This window comes from Bos grunniens, chromosome 10 (genome assembly GCF_055505025.1).
Source record: "Bos grunniens cultivar Pamir isolate PY7600 chromosome 10, Bosgru_T2T1.0, whole genome shotgun sequence".
Lineage (NCBI taxonomy): Eukaryota > Metazoa > Chordata > Mammalia > Artiodactyla > Bovidae > Bos > Bos grunniens.
In genome coordinates this window covers 27,366,329-27,386,075 of record NC_141174.1, presented here as the reverse complement: position 1 = coordinate 27,386,075, position 19,747 = coordinate 27,366,329, and the positions used below count along the sequence as shown (strand labels likewise).

The window sequence follows — 19,747 nt, the reverse complement described above, 5'->3', positions numbered from 1 at the left end:
CTTTGATTCCTGCGTCTGTAGACCCCAGCATCATGTTGGATTTTGTCAACACTGTGACCTGTTCAGGGACTTCTTGATTTAATATTCTCTCGATTATGGACAAATGCAAGCTGGATTCTCATGCAGACATGGCTCAAAAATGGAGTCTTGGATCTTTGTGATTGTGAAATAGAATACTGTGTTTTATATTTGAATCAGAGGGCTTTTTGTATTAACAAGTTCTAAATTGTTGGAACTGAGGACAAGAGGAGCTTATTATTGTTATCTGTGACAATACTATTTTACAAATATAAGAACATAATGGATTTTCTTATTTATTAATACAACGAAAGATAGATATTGCCATATCAGAATACTAGGGCATGTCTGGAATTTTACAAATGAAATTTGGATAAAATATACGAGCAGTTTATTCTGATGATTTTCTATATGGTAGGTGCTGTGTGGTGTGGAAGAAAAACTTGGATTCAAGCAACAGTTCTCACATCTACTAGATGTATGACCTTAGATGGGGCATTAAACTTTAATAAGCTTCATTTCTTCAAAAAAATAGTTTAACTGTCTTCCTAAGCATAGTTCTTAGCATTAGAAATCATAACTGTAAAGCACGTAGCACAGTGCCTGGCAAATGATAGGTGTTGAATAAATAGTAAGAATTATTACTGAGATGATTCCACTGAGTGTTTCTGTTACTGAGTAGGATCTTATGAATATAATTTGATTATATCTTGACTTTTAGAAGCAGTTTTTCAGTCTTTCTTGAATGATATGATCTCATGCTGAATGTTATTTTTATCACCTTGATTTCCTAAAACACAATTTCTCTGATAAATCTTTTGTTTTGTTTTTTAATTAAAAAAATTTTAAATTGAAGTATGGTTGATTTACAATGGTGTGTTGGTTTGGGGTGTACGGTAGGGTGATTCAGATATATGTATATACATATACATACATATATTCTAATAAATCTTAACTTACCTGACTGAACTGGGTGAAAAACCACTAATCAGAGACTGCAATAATAATTCAGCTCTACCATCCTTCCCTGTGCCTTCCAAAATTATTTTTAGGATTTTAAAAATATTTTTTCATTTTGCTGTATGGCAAAAGCCAACACAGTACTGTAAAACAATTATCCTTCAATTAAAAATAAATAAATTTTAAAAATTTTAATGAAAAACATTACAAATTTTTAAACTACCTGTATTGCAAGGCAATTTCTTTAGTGAATATACTGCTTATTTTAAATTCCAAAGGTAGCATCTCTAAAATAAAGCATTTTTCAATTACCAAAAAAAAAAAAAACAAAACTGAACTGCACAATAAAATAGGAGTTTAACTATTTCACACACTACAATAGTTAAAGTTAAAAAGATAGACAGTAATTAGTGTTGTTGAGAATATGGAGAAATTAGAACCCTTATACATTGTTGCAGAAGTGCAAAATAGTGCAGCTACTTTGGAAAAGAGTTTGACCATCATGGTCAACAAAAGAGTCTGAAATGCAGTACTTGGATGCAATCTCAAAAATGACAGAATGATCTCTGTTCGTTTCCAAGGCAAACCATTCAATATCACAGTAATCCAAGTCTATGCCCCAACCAGTAACGCTGAAGAAGCTGAAGTTGAACGGTTCTATGAAGACCTACAGGACCGTTTAGAACTAACACCCAAAAAAGATGTCCTTTTCATTATAGGGGACTGGAATGCAAAACTAAGAAGTCAAGAAACACCTGGGGTAATAGGCAAATTTGGCCTTGGAATACGGAATGAAGCAGGGCAAAGGCTAATAGAGTTTTGCCAAGAGAACACACTGGTCATAGCAAACATCCTCTTCCAACAACACAAGAGAAGACTCTACACATGGACATCACCAGATGGTCAACACAGAAATCAGATTGATTATATTCTTTGCAGCCAAAGATGGAGAAGCTCTATCAGTTCAGTTCAGTTCAGTTCAGCCGCTCAGTCGTGTCTGACTCTTTGCGACCCCATGAATCACAGCACACCAGGCCTCCCTGTCCATCACCAACTCCCGGAGTTCACTCAAACTCATGTCCATCGAGTCGGTGATGCCATCCAGCCATCTCATCCTCTGTCGTCTCCTTCTCCTCCTGCCCCCAATCCCTCCCAGCATCAGAATCTTTTGCAGTGAGTCAACTCTTTGCATGAGGTGGCCAAAGTATTGGAGTTTCAGCTTCAGCATCATTCCCTCCAAAGAAATCCCAGGGCTGATCTCCTTCAGAATGAACTGGTTGGATCTCCTTGCAGTCCAAGGGACTCTCAAGAGTCTTCTCCAACACCACAGTTCAAAAGCATCAGTTCTTCAGCACTCAGCTTTCTTCCCAGCCCAACTCTCACATCCATACATGACCACTGGAAAAACCATAACCTTGACTAGACGGACCTTTGTTGGCAAAGTAATGTCTCTGCTTTTGAATATGCTATCTAGGTTGGTCATAACTTTTCTTCCAAGGAGTAAGCATCTTTTAATTTCATGGCTGCAGTCATCATCTGCAGTAATTTAGGAGCCCCCCAAAATAAAGTCTGACACTGTTTCCACTGTTTCCCCATCTATTTCCCATGAAGTGATGGGACCAGATGCCATGATCTTCGTTTTCCAAATGTTGAGCTTTAAGCCAACTTTTTCACTCTCCTCTTTCACTTTCATCAAGAGGCTTTTTAGTTCCTCTTCACTCTCTGCCATAAGGGTGGTGTCATCTGCATATGTGAGGTTATTGATATTTCTCCCAGCAATCTTGATTCCAGCTTGTGCTTCTTCTAGCCCAGCGTTTCTCATGATGTACTCTGCATATAAGTTAAATAAGCAGGGTGACAATATGTAGCCTTGACATACTCCTTTTCCTATTTGGAACCAGTCTGTTGTTCCATGTCCAGTTCTAACTGTTGCTTCCTGACCTGCATATAGATTTCTCAAGAGGCAGGTCAGGTGCTCTGGTATTCCCATCTCTTTCAGAATATTCCACGGTTTATTTTGATCCACACAGTCAAAGGCTTTGGCATAGTCAGTAAAGCAGAAATAGACGTTTTTCTGGAACTCTCTTGCTTTTTCCATGATCCAGCGGATGTTGGCAATTTGATTTCTGGTTCCTCTGCCTTTTCTAAAACCAGCTTGAACAACTGGAAGTTCATGGTTCAGGTGTTGCTGAAGCCTGGCTTGGAGAATTTTGAGCATTACTTTACTAGCGTGTGAGATGAGTACAATTGTGCGGTAGTGTCAGCAAAAAGAACACTGGGAGCTGACTGTGGCTCAGACCATGAACTCCTTATTGCCAAATTCAGACCTAAATTGAAGAAAGTAGGGAAAACCACTAGACCATTCAGGTATGACCTAAATCAAATACCTTATGATTATACAGTGGAAATGAGAAATAGATTTAAGGGACTAGATCTGATAGATAGAGTGCCTGATGAACTGTGGACGGAGGTTCGTGACATTGTACAGGAGACAGGGATCAAGACCATCCCCATGGAAAAGAAACGAAAACAAGCAAAATGGCTGTCTGGGGAGGCCTTACAAATAGCTGTGAAAAGAGAAGCAAAAAGCAAAGGAGAAAAGGAAAGATATAAGCATCCGAATGCAGAGGTCCAAAGAATAGCAAGGAGAGATAAGAAAGGCTTCCACAGTGATCAATGCAAAGAAATAGAGGAAAACAATAGAATGGGAAAGACTAGAGATCTCTTCAAGAAAGTTAGAGATACCAAGGGAACATTTCATGCAAAGATGGGCTCAATAAAGGACAGAAATGGTATGGACCTAACAGAAGCAGAAGGTATTAAGAAGAGGTGGCAAGAATACACAGAAGAACTGTACAAAAAAGATCTTCTTGACCAAGATAATCATGATGGTGTGATCACTGACCTAGAGCCAGACATCCTGGAATGTGAAGTCAAGTGGGCTTTAGAAAGCATCACTATGAACAAAGCTAGTGGAGGTGATGGAATTCCAGTTGAGCTATTTCAAATCCTGAAAGATGATGCTGTGAAAGTGCTGCACTCATTATGCCAGGAAATTTGGAAAACTCAGCAGTGGCCACAGGACTGGAAAAGGTCAGTTTTCATTCCAATCCCAAAGAAAGGCAATGCCAAAGAATACTCAAACTACTGCACAATTGCACTCATATCACACGCTAGTAAAGTAATGCTCAAAATTCTCCAAGCCAGGCTTCAGCAATACATGAACCGTGAACTTCCTGATGTTCAAGCTGGTTTTAGAAAAGGCAGAGGAACCAGAGATCAAATTGCCAACATCCGCTGGATCATGGAAAAAGCAAGAGAGTTCCAGAAAAACGTCTATTTCTGCTTTACTGACTATGCCAAAGCCTTTGACTGTGTGGATCACAATAAACCGTGGAATATTCTGAAAGAGATGGGAATACCAGAGCACCTGACCTGCCTCTTGAGAAACCTATATGCAGGTCAGGAAGCAACAGTTAGAACTGGACATGGAACAACAGACTGGTTCCAAATAGGAAAAGGAGTATGTCAAGGCTATATATTGTCACCCTGCTTATTTAACTTATATGCAGAGTACATCATGAGAAACGCTGGGCTGGAAGAAGCACAAGCTGGAATCAAGATTGCTGGGAGAAATATCAATAACCTCACATATGCAGATGACACCACCCTTATGGCAGAGAGTGAAGAGGAACTAAAAAGCCTCTTGATGAAAGTGAAAGAGGAGAGTGAAAAAGTTGGCTTAAAGCTCAACATTCAGAAAACAAAGATCATGGCATCTGGTCCCATCACTTCATGGGAAATAGATGGGGAAACAGTGGAAACAGTGTCAGACTTTAATTTTTTGGGCTCCAAAATACTGCAGATGTTGACTGCAGCCATGAAATTAAAAGACGCTTACTCCTTGGAAGGAAAGTTATGACCAACCTAGGTAGCATATTCAAAAGCAGAGACATTACTTTGCCAACAAAGGTCCGTCTAGTCAAGGCTATGGTTTCTCCAGTGGTCATGTATGGATGTGAGAGTTGGACTGGGAAGAAAGCTGAGTACCAAAGAATTGATGCTTTTGAACTGTGGTGTTGGAAAAGACTCTTGAGAGTCCCTTGGACCGCAAGGAGATCCAACCAGTGCATTCTAAAGGAGATCAGTCCTGGTTGTTCTTTGGAAGGAGTGATGCTAAAGCTGAAACTCCAATACTTTGGCCACCTCATGCGAAGAGTTGACTCATTGCAAAAGATTCTGATGCTGGGAGGGATTGGGGGCAGGAGGAGAAGGGGAAGACAGAGGATGAGATGGCTGGATGGCATCACCGACTCGATGGACGTGAGTCTGAGTGAACTCCGGGTGTTGGTGATGGACAGGGAGGCCTGGCATGCTGCAATTCATGGGGTCGCAAAGAGTCAGACATGACTGAGCTACTGAACTGAACTTTGGAAAAAAATTTGGAAGTTCCTCATAACTTTTATAATAGAGAATTACTAGAAATGGCAACCCACTGCAGTGTTCTTCCCTGGAGAATCCCAGGTATGGCGGAGCCTGGTGGGCTGCCGTCTATGTGGTCGCACAGAGTCGGACACAACTGAAGCGACTTAGCAGCTGCAGCAGCAGCAGATAACCTACATTTCCAGACTTACTCTAATGAGAGGCCCTGGCAAGTGACATATCATGGACATTATTTTCCTTATTTATAAAGTAAGAATGGTATCTGTTTGTTGATAATTCATTTCTTTGTGTTTCTTGTATTTTGTCGCTCAGTCATGTCTGACTCTTTGTGGACTGTCTGTTCATGGGATTTTCCAGGGAAGACTATCAGAGTGGGTTGCCATTTCCTCTTTCCAGGAATCTTCCCAACCCAGGGAATTATACCTGTGTCTCCTCCAATGCAGGTGGATTCTTTACCCACTTAGCAATCATTTAACTTCAAATAACAACAAAAATAAAATCTTTGGCTTTCCATAAGAAAATGAAAAACCAGCTCACAGACTGGAAGAAAATATTTGCAAAATAGCACATAAGTTTGATGAATGGGCTTTATAAAGAACTCTGACAACAATACAAAGACAAATAATCCAATTTAAAATGGACAAAAGATTTGGACACTTCACAAAAGAAGATACTTACATGCACATGTATGTTAAAGTCTAATCAGCAAATGAGGATGCTCAATATCACTAATCATCATGAAAATCATATTAAAATCTTTTAGATACATCTCTTCCCACCAATTAGAATGATTAACATTTAAAAAAATTGATGACACCAACTGAAGTAATTGGAAATCTTGTATATTGCTTGTGGAAGTGTAAAGTGGTATAATCTCTTTGAAAAACAATTTCACAATTTTAAATATAATTAAAATAAGTATATACCTATTCCATGTCCTAGCAGTTTCAGTCCTAGATATTTTCTCAAGAAGAATGGAAACATATGTCCACAAAAGGACTTGTACAGAATACTTACAGTAGACTGATCTATAATAACCCCAAGTGAAATAATCCAATGGCCATCATTGTGTGAGAATTCATGCAATGGAAAATTAATTAGCAATAAAAATGAATGAACTCCTGATACATGTAAAAACACAGATGAATCTCAAACACAGTTATTTCAGGGAAAGAAGCCAACACAAAAGAATGTTTGCTGTATAATTTCATTTATATGAATTCTAGAACAGATGAAAGTAATCTATGCTGATAGAAGTCAGATCAGTGGTTGCCTGGAGGAAGGGATTGACTACCAAGGGATATAGAGGAATTTTCCGGGGTTATGTAAGTGTTCTGTATTATGATTGTGGAAATGGTAGCTCAAATATATGCATTCATTTAAACACATTGAACTGCACTTAAAATCTGTGCATTTTACTCTAATCCACAGTGAAGTGTATTTAAAAAGTAATGCTACTAGAAATGTTTATATGAGGCATTTTTGTACCTGTCACATACATGTACATTTTTTACATGTTCTAGATATACATAGTATATACCTGAAAGTGGAAATCCTCTGAAAGTTTGCAAATTTACGGTTTTACAGGATAATGTGAAACTGATCTTCAAAATTATTTTTCCAAGTTACACTTTTAATTTTTTACCAACTTACACACAAATGATTTTAACAACTTGCACTGGCAAGTGTTCCTATTGATTTATGCCCTCATCAGCACTTGTATTTTCTGATTTAAAGAATTTTCCAATCAGTGACTAAAAATATTACCTGACTATGGTCTTGTTAAAATTTTTTTCTCATTATTAATAAGGTGGAACTTTTTTTTTCATATTGATTATTTGGATTGTCTCTCCCTAAAGTTGCAGTTCAACTAGTGTGTTACTTTGTCCCCTTTTTCTCATTGATTTTGTAGAATTTCTAAATATATTCTGAATTCTAGATCTTTGACATGTGCTGAAAATATTTTCTTTCTGTAACTTGTCTTTTCACTCCTTTTAAAGTATCTTTTGATGAACAGTTCTTAGTTTTAAAGTGGGCTTTTCTTTTTCTTTATGGTTAGTGCTTTTTAATGCCTTCTTTAAGAAATCACTCCATATCCTGAAGTTATAAAGATATTTTCTATTTTCTTTGGAAAGTTTTATAATTTTTGTTTTCCACATCTAAATCTTTAATCCAGTGTCTTAGTATGGGTAAAGCTAAGCTTACTATAGAAAAGAGGGCTCAAAATGGAGGGCTTAAAGAATGTAGATGCTTTTCTCTTTCAGCTTTAAAGTGGGCCTTGTCCACCACACCCCGCTCCTTCCCTGATCAGGGATGGAACCTACGCCCCCTGCAATGAAAGTGCAGAGTTTTAACCACTGGGCCACCAGGGAAGTCCCAAAGTGGACATTTTAGTCTGGAGACTGGTTTCATTTTATGGAGTCACTGGGGGCCCCGGTTTTAGACGGTGTCTCTGCCAGTTGTGCTCAATGCCATTGCTCTGCTGTGTGTGCTCAGTCGGACCCACTCTTTGCGGTCCCATGGACTGTGCCCACCAGGCTCCTCAGCCTATGGAGTTTTCCAGGCAAGAATACTGAAGTGGGTTGCCATGCCCTTCTCCAGGGGATCTTCCCCGTCTGGGAACTGAACCTGTTTGCGTTTCCTGCCTTGGCAGGCAAGTTCTTTACCACTGAGCCACCTGGGAAGCCATGGCAAGATATATCCCTTCACTTAAGTAGTAGCTGTAAAAAGGAGACATTACTGCTAGGATTAAGGAACAAAATGGAAGAGATAGCATGGATAGAACCTGGGGACTTGCAGGAGGGGCTCCCACAGGCTATACCCAGTCCCCCAGAGAGAGTCCACAGCTGCGACCTCAAGGGGGCGCCATGGAGCTGGTCCTTGGATGCTGAGCGCTGCTCCTGCTCAGACGTCTAGAGGGTCAGGGCTAAGATTGGTGTTGGGACTTCAGGGAGGAAGGTGCCAAGCCTTTGAAGCTGTGAGCAGCAACAGAAGTGGGAGGCTGGAGATACACCTGTTCTTGTGCTGCTCAGGCGTTCTGACTGCGACTGGAAGCAGGAGGCAAGCCCCTTCTCCCTTCTCCTGCCTTCCTATCTCTGTCTCTCACTAACAAAACCTAAGAGAAACCGGCTGGCAGGGGAACAAACAGTGCTGCTATTTGTGGAAAACCTTGCTCATATGTTGTTTTGTCTTTGTGGAGGTAACTCCTCAGGGTAAATTCTTAAAGGGATTGTATGTCGCTTTGCTAGATATTGCCATATTTTTCTCCATATGAGGTTGACCCATTTTGTACTGTCAGCAATAGCACACGAAAGCATTCGTGCACAGAAGAGAGTGCATTATCAAACTTCTGAATTTTTGCCAAATAGATTCTAAATGATATTACAGTAGAATTTTAATTCAGATTTCTTTTATAAAGTTGAACATTGTCTTGTGTGTTTGAGATCCATTTATGTATCTTTTTCTGTGAATTGTCTATTCATGTCTCTTGGCCATGTTTATATTGGATTTTGATAATTTTACTTGTATATGTTAGGGCAAATAGCCCTTTAATTTCATGTGAGTAGTAATATCCTCCCAGTCTGTCATTTGTCTTTTGACTTTGCTTATCAACTTAACTCCAGAAAAAAATCATGTTAGTACCATTATGAAACTGACTTATATTTATGTATTAATTTTAAGGAAAATTAGCATCTTAATTTTATTTGCCTTATCCAAGAACACAGGGTCCTTTTCATTTGTTCAAGATTACTATTGTGATTTCAAGAGTATTTTAAAGATTTTTCTCATATAAGTTTGCATATTTCTGGTTGTTCACTGTTTAGTATTTTAAATTTTGTTGCTTTTGTAAAGAAGGTTTATTTTACATTGTCTTCTATCTTACTCTTTGATATGTCTGAAGGGTAATATTTTTTGTATGGTAACTTAAAATTTAGCAACCATTGCTGAATTCTTTAACATTTGTGTTAAATTCCTTGGATCTTATATGTTTATTCTAAAAACATTGGCAAGTGTAATTTCACTTCTTTATTTCCAGATTTTATGCCTTTAATTGAATTGTCTTATTGCACTGGCTAATCCCCATTAAAGCAGTAAGTTACAGTGGAGACAGTGAGCATCTTTGTTTTGTTCTTGACCTTTAGTAGGAATGCCTCTGATGTTTCCCCAGTAACATGCTGTGATATATTTTGTTATTTTATTATGTTAGGGAGTATCCATCAATTTCTATTTTATTGAGTTCTTTTTTAAAAACAGAAGAAAAGATGTTGAATTGTATAAAAAGCCTTTTCAGCAAATGTGGAAATAATCAGCATTTTCCTCCTTGTATCTATTAATATGATAAATTATATTAATGGCTTTCTTAATATTGAACAATCTTTATATTCCTAGAATAAACCCATCTTGGTCATAAAGTTTGGGTTTAAAAATTTTTTTAACAGACTTTATTTTTTACGGCAGGTTCACACAATATTGAAAGGAAGGAATAGAGATTTCCCATATACTCCCTGCCCCACAAACACAAAGCCTCCCCCACTCTCAGCATCCTCCACCTTAGTGGAACATCTGTTACAATCAAATGGACCTACACTGACATATCATTGTTGCTCAAAGTCCATAGTTAACATGAGGGTTCATTCTTGGCTTTGTACATTCTATGGGTTTGGATAAATGTGTAATGATATCTACCCACTATTATAGTATCATACACAATAGTTTCACTGCCCTAAAATTTTATACATCACCTATTTACCCCCGTCTCCTCCAATCCTTGGAAACCACTGATCCTTTTATTTTCTCCATAATTTCGCCTTTTCCAAAAGGTCATGTAGTTGGAGTCGTACAGTATGTAACCTTTTCAGATTAACTTCTTTCACTTAATAATAAACATTTAAGATTTCTCTGTGTCTTTTCTTGACTTATTAGTTTCTTTTTTAGCACTAAATAATATTCCGTTGTCTGGATGTATCAGTTTATGTATCCATTCACCTATGAGGACATCTTAGTTGCCTCCATGTTTTGGCAATTATGAATAAAGATGCTGTAAACATTTATGTGCAGATTTTTGTGTGGATATAAGTTTTCAGCCCATTTGGATACATACCAACTGGTGAATTGCATAAAGTATTTTTTTAATGTGCTTTTGTATTCTGTTGCTGATGATGCTGACTTAAAATTCTTTGCATTGATATACATACATGAGAATGGTGGTGGTGCTGCTGCTAAGTCGCTTCAGTCGTGTCCGACTCTGTGTGATCCGAGATGGTAGCCCACCAGGCTCCCCTGTCCCTGGGATTCTCCAGGCAAGAACACTGGAGTGGGTTGCCATTTCCTTCTCCAATGCATGAAAGTGAAAAGTCAAAGTGAAGTTGCTCTGTCATGTCCCACCAGGCTCCTCCGCCCATGGGATTTTCCAGACAAGAGTACTGGAGTGGGGTGCCATTGCCTTCTCCGAGAATGGTGCAGGATTTGCCTATTTTGGAATTGATGTTATGCTGGCTTTGTAAAAACAATTTGGAATATTTTCTTCTTTTAAAATGCTCTGAATCACTATATGTAACAATTAAATAACAGCTTTTTGGGGATTTAGAATTTCCTTGTGAAACCATCTGGGCCGGGCACTTTTTGTGTGTCAGTAGTTTTTTGATATCTTTAGTTTTTAGAATAAAACTGATTAGTGTATGCTTTTTACCTTTACTGGGATTAATTTTGGCATATTGTGATTTGCATTAAATCTAGGTTTTCAAATGTATTTTTGCAGTACTATGAAAATAATTATGTTATATCAACAACTTCAAATATGCAGATCTGTCAGTTCAGTTCAGTTGCTCAGTCATGTCTGACTCTTTGTGACCCCATGGACTGCAGCATGCCAGGCCTCCCTGTCCATCACAAACTCCTGGAGTGCCGGGGACCAGCCCCGGCTGATCCAGGGTATTCGAAGGAGAGACGGCATAGGCGAGGATCAGGATACAATAGCTTCAATTAGATATTAATTAAAGATATAAAGAGTAATAGAATAAGGATAGCTCAGTAGGAAAATTCAGTGGAGAAAAGAGGCTGAGTAGCTTGGTTTACGCGGGAGACCAATAAAACTTCAAGACAAGAAGTTTGCACCACTTACGTAGGCCGCAGGCGTCCTTCCGTTCTCCCGAAGGAGAGGAGACACTGAGGCCTCCCCGGTCAGATCTTAGAAGCCCAGGCATAATTAGTAAGCATGGTGGGTTCCGCGCTCCAGATGGAGACTCAGCCAGAGTGAGAGAGAGAGCGACATGGGGAGACCAGTATTTCGAGAAACTGATCCCAATTCTTTATTTTCCAGAGTCTGTTTTTATACACTGAGATGTTACACAAAAGTCACGTGGGGACAGCAGTCCTGACTTTTATTAAAGTCAGGTGCTTCACACAAATGTATACAGAGGTCTTAGGGGTGTTACATCATCTTCTGGCCAGGGCAGCCTGCTGACAATTTACGACCCTCTCCTTGTGACAGCGGTCAGTCAATCAGGACACTTATTTCTCCAGGGCTGATTATTCTCAAAACAGACGCCACCCAAGTAAAGTTACATTCCTACAGGGTGAGGGTGTAGTGGGTTTTAGTTAAGGAAAGAATTTACTTAGCCTAAGGTCTAACATGATTAATATCAAAGGTTAATACTTATTCCTTCTATATATTCATTAATGTGTGTAAGGGCAGGGGATATGGAGACTTAGCAATAAACATTGGCTCAACAAATGAAAAACCCTTCACCAACACAATTTCTAATTAGCCCACTATACTTATAGTTTTCTAACTTTTCTAAGGAACCTGTTTTTAGAAGGTTTAAAGCATCTCGTGCCTCTCACGGTTGGGAGGCTGTGAGCAATGACATGTGGCCTGTCAGGCAGGCTAGAGAACCTTCAGAGGAGTTTGTAGGTTAAAACACTCTTGTCACACCCAAGAGTTTTTATTGACTGGAGCTCTAGGTTAACTCCTTCTCCGAAAGAGGTGGTGGGGGACAGCCCCCCGTAAAGTCAGAGGTGTAGGTAAGAGCACAAAGTAGTAAAGTAGGCAGGCTCTGGTTATGGGGGTAGACGCTCGAGGATTTCCAGGGGGACTCCTGAGGCTCGATCCCGCCTTTGCGTATGTCGAGCCTCCTTCCTCATGACCTTTGCCATGGGCGGAGTACCTCACTCTGGCCCCCAACACTGGAGTTTACTCAAACTCACATCCATTGAGTCGGTGATGCTATCCAATCATCTCATCCTCTGTTGTCCCCTTCTCCTCCTGCCTTGAGTCTTTCCCAGCATCAGGGTCTTTTCACATAAGTCAGTCCTTCACATCAGGTGGCCAAAGTATTGGAGTTTCAGCTTCAGCATCAGTCCTTCCAATGAATATTTAGGACTGATTTCCTTTAGGATGGACTGGTTGGATCTCCTTACTGTCCAAGGGACTCTCAAGAGTCTTCTCCAACACCACAGTTCAAAACCATCAATTCTTCAGCGCTCAGCTTTCTTCATAGTCCAACTCTCACATCCATACATGACTACTGGAAAAACCGTAGCTTTGACTAGATGGACTTTTGTTGGCAAAGTAATGTCTCTGCTTTTTAATATGTTGTCTAGGTTGGTTACAACTTTTCTTCCAAGGAGCAAGCATCTTTTAATTTCATGGCTGCAGTCACCATCTGCAGTGATTTTGGAGCCCAGAAAAACAAAAGTTTGTCACTGTTTCCATTGTTTCCCCATCTATTTGTCATGAAGTGATGGGACCAGATGCTATGATCTTAGTTTTCTGAATGTTGAGTTTTAAGCCAACTTTTTCACTCTCCTCTTTCACTTTCATCAAGAGGCTCTTTAGTTCTTCACTTTCTGCCATAAGGGTGGTGTCATCTGCATGACTGAGGTTATTGATATTTCTTCTGGTAATTTTGATTCCAGCTTGTGCTTTATCCAGCCCAGCATTTCTCATGATGTACTCTGCATAGGAGTTAAATAAGCAGGGTGACAATAGACAGCCTTGATGTACTCCTTTCCTGATTTGGAACCAGTCTGTTGTTCCATGTCCAGTTCTAACTGTTGCTTCCTGACCTGCATACAGATTTCTCAAGAAGCAGGTCAGGTGGTCTGGTATTCCCATCTCTTCAAGAATTTTCCACAGTTTGTTGTGATCCACACAGTCAAAGGCTTTGGCATGGTCAATAAAGTAGAAGTAGATGTTTTTCTGGAACTCTTGCTTTTTCGATGATCCAACAAATATTGGCAATTTGATCTCTGGTTTCTCTGCCTTTTCTAAATCCAGCTTGAACAGATGATACCACTCTAATGGCAGAAAGTGAAGAGGAAAGAAAGGGCCTCTTGATGAAGGTGAAAGAGGAGAGTGAAAAAGCTTTCTTAAAACTCAACATTCAAAAAACTAAGATCTTGGCATCTGGTCCCATCACTTCATGGCAAATAGAAGAGGAAAAAGTGGAAACAGTGGCAGATTTTATTTTCTTGGGCTCCAAAATCAGTGATTACAACCGTGGACAGTGATTACAGCCGTGGACAGTGATTACAGCCATGAAATTAAAAGAGACTTGATCCTTGAATGAAAAGCTATGACAAACCTAGACAGCATATTGAAAAGCAGAGATCACTTTGCCGACAAAGGTCTGTATAGTCAAATCTATGGCTTTTCAATAGTTGTGTATGGGTATGAGAATTGGACCATTAAAACTGAAGAATTGATGCTTTTGAACTGTGCTGCTGGAGAAGACTCTTGAGAGTCCCGTGCACAGCAAGGAGAGCAAATCAGTCAATCTTAAAGCAACGCTAAATATTCATTGGAAGGACTGATGCTGAAGCTGAAGCTCTAATACTTTGGCCACCTGATGTAAAGAGCCAACTCATGGAAAAAGACCCTGATGCTGGGAAAGATTGAGGGCAACAGAGGATGAAATGGACGTGAGTTTGAGCAAACTCAGGGAGATGGTGAAGGATAGGGAAGCCTGGCGTGCTGCAGTCCATGGTGTCACAAAGAATCAGACACAACTTTGTGACTGAACACCGAATAACAATGTAAGTTTTTGTTTCTAAAACCCCTTAGATTTCTTATATTGAATGTTTATGTTTCTTCCCCTTTTTCTGGAATAGGTTCATTACTGATCTGTCATTAAAATATTTTTTATTTTCCAATAATCAGCATGTGTTGACTGTTTATTGGTCGTATTGGTTCTCTGTATTCAACCTCATTGCTTTTATCTTTATTTTCTTCCTCTGCTTTTCTTTGCTTTAGGTTTTCATATTAGAGATAGAATTCATTTATTCTTATTGTATAAATATTTGAAAGCTATAAAATTTTTTCTAATCACGAATTTGTTTTTTATAGATTCTGATATGTATTGTTTCCATTAGCATTATTTTTTGGAAATGCTTTGAGTTTACATTGTACTTTACCCTTTTCTAACACTTCTTTAATAGTATACTTTAAAATATTCACATGGGAAAGACTGTTTTCTGATTTTGTTATCAATTTTTAGTTTTATTATGGTATTTATTGACATTATTGTCTAACCTAAATATTATTTTCGTGATTTTTACTTTTTTCTACTATTGAGGAGTTCTTTGTGACATAGTACAAAGCCAGTTTTCATGACTGAGTCTATATGTGCTTAAAAAGAGTATATTCTCTATTTTTGAGGTTAAATTTAAATATGTCAATAAGGCTTACCTTATTTATTACATTGTTTAGCTTTTCAATATCTGTGCTTAATTTGCTCCATTAGACTTGTCTTTCCTTGAGAGAGATATATTGATGTCTTTTATTTTTATTTATTTATTTTTAATTGTGAGCTGAGTGGTGTGACTAATTTGATGCTGTGCTTTTGAGAGTAAAACAAAAAAGATGTACAACAGGATTTCTCTAAATGATACCTTTATTTCTGCTAAAAACTTTTCTAGGTTCTAATCCGGGAATTGCTTCTACTAGTTTTATGCCATTAGGGAAATCTTTTTCTCTAGAGGCTCAGTCTTTTATGTAAAATGAGGTGAGCTATAGAATATTTTTTTAACCCAATACTTTGCCAGTTTGATAAAAGTGCTTTTGAAATAGTACCTAAGTCCCACTGTTATTTACTAAAGTTATTGTAATCATAGCTATCATTTGTTGAGTGCCTACTGCATGCAAGGCTCCGTGCTTAGCACTTTACATAAACAACTTCACTGAATCATAGCACATTTGTTTTTTCTTCAAACTCTACAATATTGAATAGGCAGAAATTCGATTGACTGGCTCACTATTTTAGGAGACTGTCTACTGCATACCTTGGCAGGGCACACTTGCATGTTGTTGGAAACACCTTTCTACTTGAAGCAGGACAATGGTCAGAAAGATCACATTGGTCCAGGGAGTAATTAGCCAACATTTATTTGTTAGTTTCCGGATTTGGCAGGAAACAAGACTAGAATGAGATAAGGAGCTCAGGCCTTTACAGGGTGTGATTGGACTTTTAGACAAAGAGAAACAGAGCCCTTTTCCTGGCCAGCTATTTTCATCCCAGGCTTACACATGTGCTGCTAGTGCGGTAAATATATGGTAGCAAAAGATTGGTCCTTGCAGTGGTCAGAGTTAACATCTTAACAAATTGTTTAGTTGTATATCAATCTCCTGGTATCTTTAGTGGCAACACTGTTAATAAGATAGAAGTAAGTGGTAACATTGTCTTACCCTGCCTTAGTATAATATCTGCCTCTTGGCCTAGAGATACTTTGTGTTGTTCTTAAATTCACTTAACCATCAGGCCAATCATTTAGCATCATTATCTGCTATTGCCATCATGTTGATAAATACATGATACTAGTGTCAGTACTCTCCCCTTATGTGCCCAGGGTAGAGACTGTAGAGACTCAGTTACTAATAAACTTGTATTCCTCCTTGAAAAATGTAGATGCAGCCCGTAATCCTTCTTAACCTGTTAGCTAAGTACCACTCTAGAATTTACTTCCAGTATAAAATCTGTTGCCTTTCTTATTCAGGCACTCTGGATGCAAAGACAAGGGACTCACAGTTTAGTGTGGGGTGCAAAAATGTAAACAACAACTCTAGTTCAAAGAGGAGTCGTTGCCTAACTTAAAGAGAGGTGACTAGTTCCTTCAATGGCATCAGGATGTCCAACTCACTTGAATGCCTCAGATCAAGTTTTCTGTCTTGCTCTGTTCAATGTGCCGGCATATTTTGAATGTCTGCTTCAGTAGTTCTCACCACATGCCACAGCATGCTTGTGTGCCTAGTCACAGATGTGCTTTGTTTGATCAATTTGCAAAACCTGTGCTTCCCACAGTTGGAGCTAGCAAAGTCTCTCAGGTGGGCTGTTGAGGTGGGTGGATCTTTTGCTATAAATATGAAGGCCTGATGTAAATAATAGCTAAGACACATAATATGGCATCATACTATGTTATTGTATGGTATCTGTGTTTTGGTGCATGGGAGAATGTGGGCATAGCTGGGTTCATGGCAGCCCTTATTCTGCCAGTCAGAGATATATGAGCATATGAGCCATCCGTTCACATGCCTAGTGTTATATTTCAAAAGAGCCAGGTGTGTCTCTGTTTGGCTTAGCATTACATTTTATTTTTATTTCAAAATGTGGAGGACCTGTTTCAGTGTTCTTGCCCTTAGTCTAATTTGTGGATTTAAAAGTATATATTAATATCTAAATTGGCATGGCTAGGAGATGCTACAGGTAATTAAAAGGCTCTAATTAGGGGTATCTGAAAACATTTTGAGACACTTTATTCTGGACTATCTTAAGTGCACTAGATACAGTATGGAATATGGAACAACAGTCCTTTCACTTTGAGGACTTTTAACCTAGATGCCTGGAAGGGAACAATAATGAAGAAATTATCTTCCCCAGAGACTGTTGCCATGATGGTTTTGCAGCATTTATTATAAAAGAATGCAACCAATATAAAATAGAAACAAATTGAATAGAACAGAGAAGGAAAATAGCAGACAATGCTTTGTGGACAACGTCATTAATCCTGGAGACCTGCTCCACCCCATGGTTGATTTGCATGTATTACATCAGGCAAAATGGTACTATGGGAAAGATACACCAGGACAAGAAAAATCTTGTTATATAGACCACTGTTGTGAACCAAGCCTTTGATAATAAATAATGCAGACCTATGTAGTCCAAGAAGAGAAGTGATACTATCAGAACTATTTTCTTGGAATACAAGGATTGGTAGTGTGCCATAGATTGTGCAGTAAATTGGTAGTATGCAGTTTTTTAAAGAGTTAAGCTATTATCAAAATAATGTGCTTTTAAAACAACTTACCCAAATCATCCTGCTACAGAGGTACAGCTGTTTGAAATAATTGTCCCAAATTGTGGGTGCAATTTTCAGCTACTTTTTTTCCATGTTAACTGAATGCATTATCAAACCTCTTAATCTCTGCTTCTTACCATTTAGTTTGGGTCATAAGCACCAAATTTAACTAAGTAATCCAAGCAAGATTCTTGAACCATATAATACATATGAACTAGGACTTATAAAAAAAATAAATTTGCAACACAAACTCAGTAGAGAAATACTTTAAAGTCACTGCTTCTTCGGTGTGATGATAGTGAGTTGATACAATACCTTTCATTTAGGACCTCCAGTGCCTTAGTAATAACACTATAATAGCAGCACAGGAGGTAAGTGGGAGTCAACTGACATTATCCTGAGTCCAAAGGCATTGAGTAATTTGCTGGAAAATTAAACTGACACTTGCAGTTTGGATTCCCGAGGATTCAGTTTCGACTGAGTATCAGACCAGGGAGTTATATATCGGTGTAAGGTTGAGGCTGTTCTCCACTCCCCAGCTTCCAGGAAGGAGGGACCCTGCATTCTGCATTAAAAACAAGCGCCTCATCTTCCCGCCAGGTGACACTGAGGTCTGAACCACGCTATAGGAAATACTGAACCAGATCTTAAAGGCCATCTAATCCAAATTTCTCGTTTTACAAAGGGTCCATAAACGTTTACGGACTTGATCAAGGTCTGGTATCTAATTCGCAGATCTGCTTTTCTTACCTCCACTTCCAAGACCTAGGAGTCCGAGAATGTTAGGGAAGTTTCTAGCTGAAATCGACTCGAAAAGCTTGCTTGAGGGAGTGTGTGACATTCTCCCGACCCTCGGTGGTGGTTAACCTGCATTCTGAGTTAGCGTCTCCCTCAGAGCCTCTCTGATGTTCCAGAACGTGGAAGGAAAGTTGCCAGTCCTGGGCTGCGGCGGGGCGTGCGGGGGGAGGTGGCTGCTCCGCCTCCGGCGCTCGCGGGCGGGCTCGACACCGGCCACCGAGCGGCGAGAGCGGGACTCGGCGGCGGGCGGGGAAGGCGCGGGGCGTGGTTTGCAGCTTTCCGAGCGCCAAGGAGCCGAGCGCGCTCTGCTGCGCCCCGAGCCTTCCGCTGGACCAAAGAAGCGAGCGGGAGACCGAGCAAAAGGCGCGATCGAAGGAGCAAGGCGAGCGGGGCGCTGACCCGGGCTGGCCGCAGCCCGCGCCCTCTCCGGGCCGGCAGCGGGTGAGCGCGACGGCGGCGGGGCCCCTGCACCCCGGTGCGCCCCAGAGGGAGCGGACTGTGGCGAAGAGGGAGGAAGAACGGGAGGGAGGAAAAGGGGCGGGGGCCAGGGAGAGCCAGGTCCCCGAGCTGAGGGAGGGGGCGGCTAGAGACGGGACCCGACCCACGGCGGGGGTCCGAACCGGGCCCGGGAAACTTTGCCCGCTTGGGAAGAGCGGGGTGCGTGGAGGGCGCCGCAAACTTGTCAGCGGGCGGGGCGCTCCGGGGATTGGAGCGAGCGCCAGCGGGTGGCGTTTGTCTCTCCGGCTTCTTTGTGTCACCTCCGGTCCCCAGCCCGCCGGTCCGCCCGCCTGGGAAAGGGGCTGCGCGGGGGGCTCGGCCCCGATCCACCCGCCGCCCCCGTCGGGCCCAGGCCCGGGGAGCTAGCAGTCGGCTGATTGTTTTCGTTCCTCGCGTCACGCTTGGGCGGGAAAGATTTTGAACGCCGCGTGAGCTAGAAGGCAGAGAGCAGCGGCGCGGAGATTGCCAGATAGGGGGGCGGCGCGAGGCTCGCCCAGGGTCCCCCAGGACTGGCGGGCGGGGATCCGCCGGCCCCCGCACTCGAGGAACCGCGGCGGCCGAGCGCCTCCGCGGCGTGGGCCGCTCGGACGGTTCGGCTTGTATATTCCGAAAAGATTGCTTGCGGTCTTTGTTGTCTGAAATTGCCTTGCGCATCTGACGGTAGCACCTTCTCCTTCTGAGGTGGTTTTCCTTCTGTTAAAAAAAAAAAAAGAGCGAGGGGAGACTTGTGTGAAATCAG

At 40.6% G+C, this 19,747-nt stretch overlaps 1 protein-coding gene across 15 annotated transcripts in view; it reads left to right on the top strand.

Moving 5' to 3' along the window:
- Nucleotides 1-18,791: 18,791 nt before the first annotated feature.
- SYNE2 (spectrin repeat containing nuclear envelope protein 2) overlaps nt 18,792-19,747 on the top strand; it is a 326,831-nt gene continuing 325,875 nt past the window's right edge. For all 15 annotated transcript variants that reach the window (XR_015134181.1, XM_086320335.1, XM_086320332.1 and 12 more), the window contains exon 1: nt 18,792-18,951. The gene's annotated coding sequence lies outside the window, so the exon portion shown is untranslated. The remainder of the gene's footprint in view (nt 18,952-19,747) is intronic.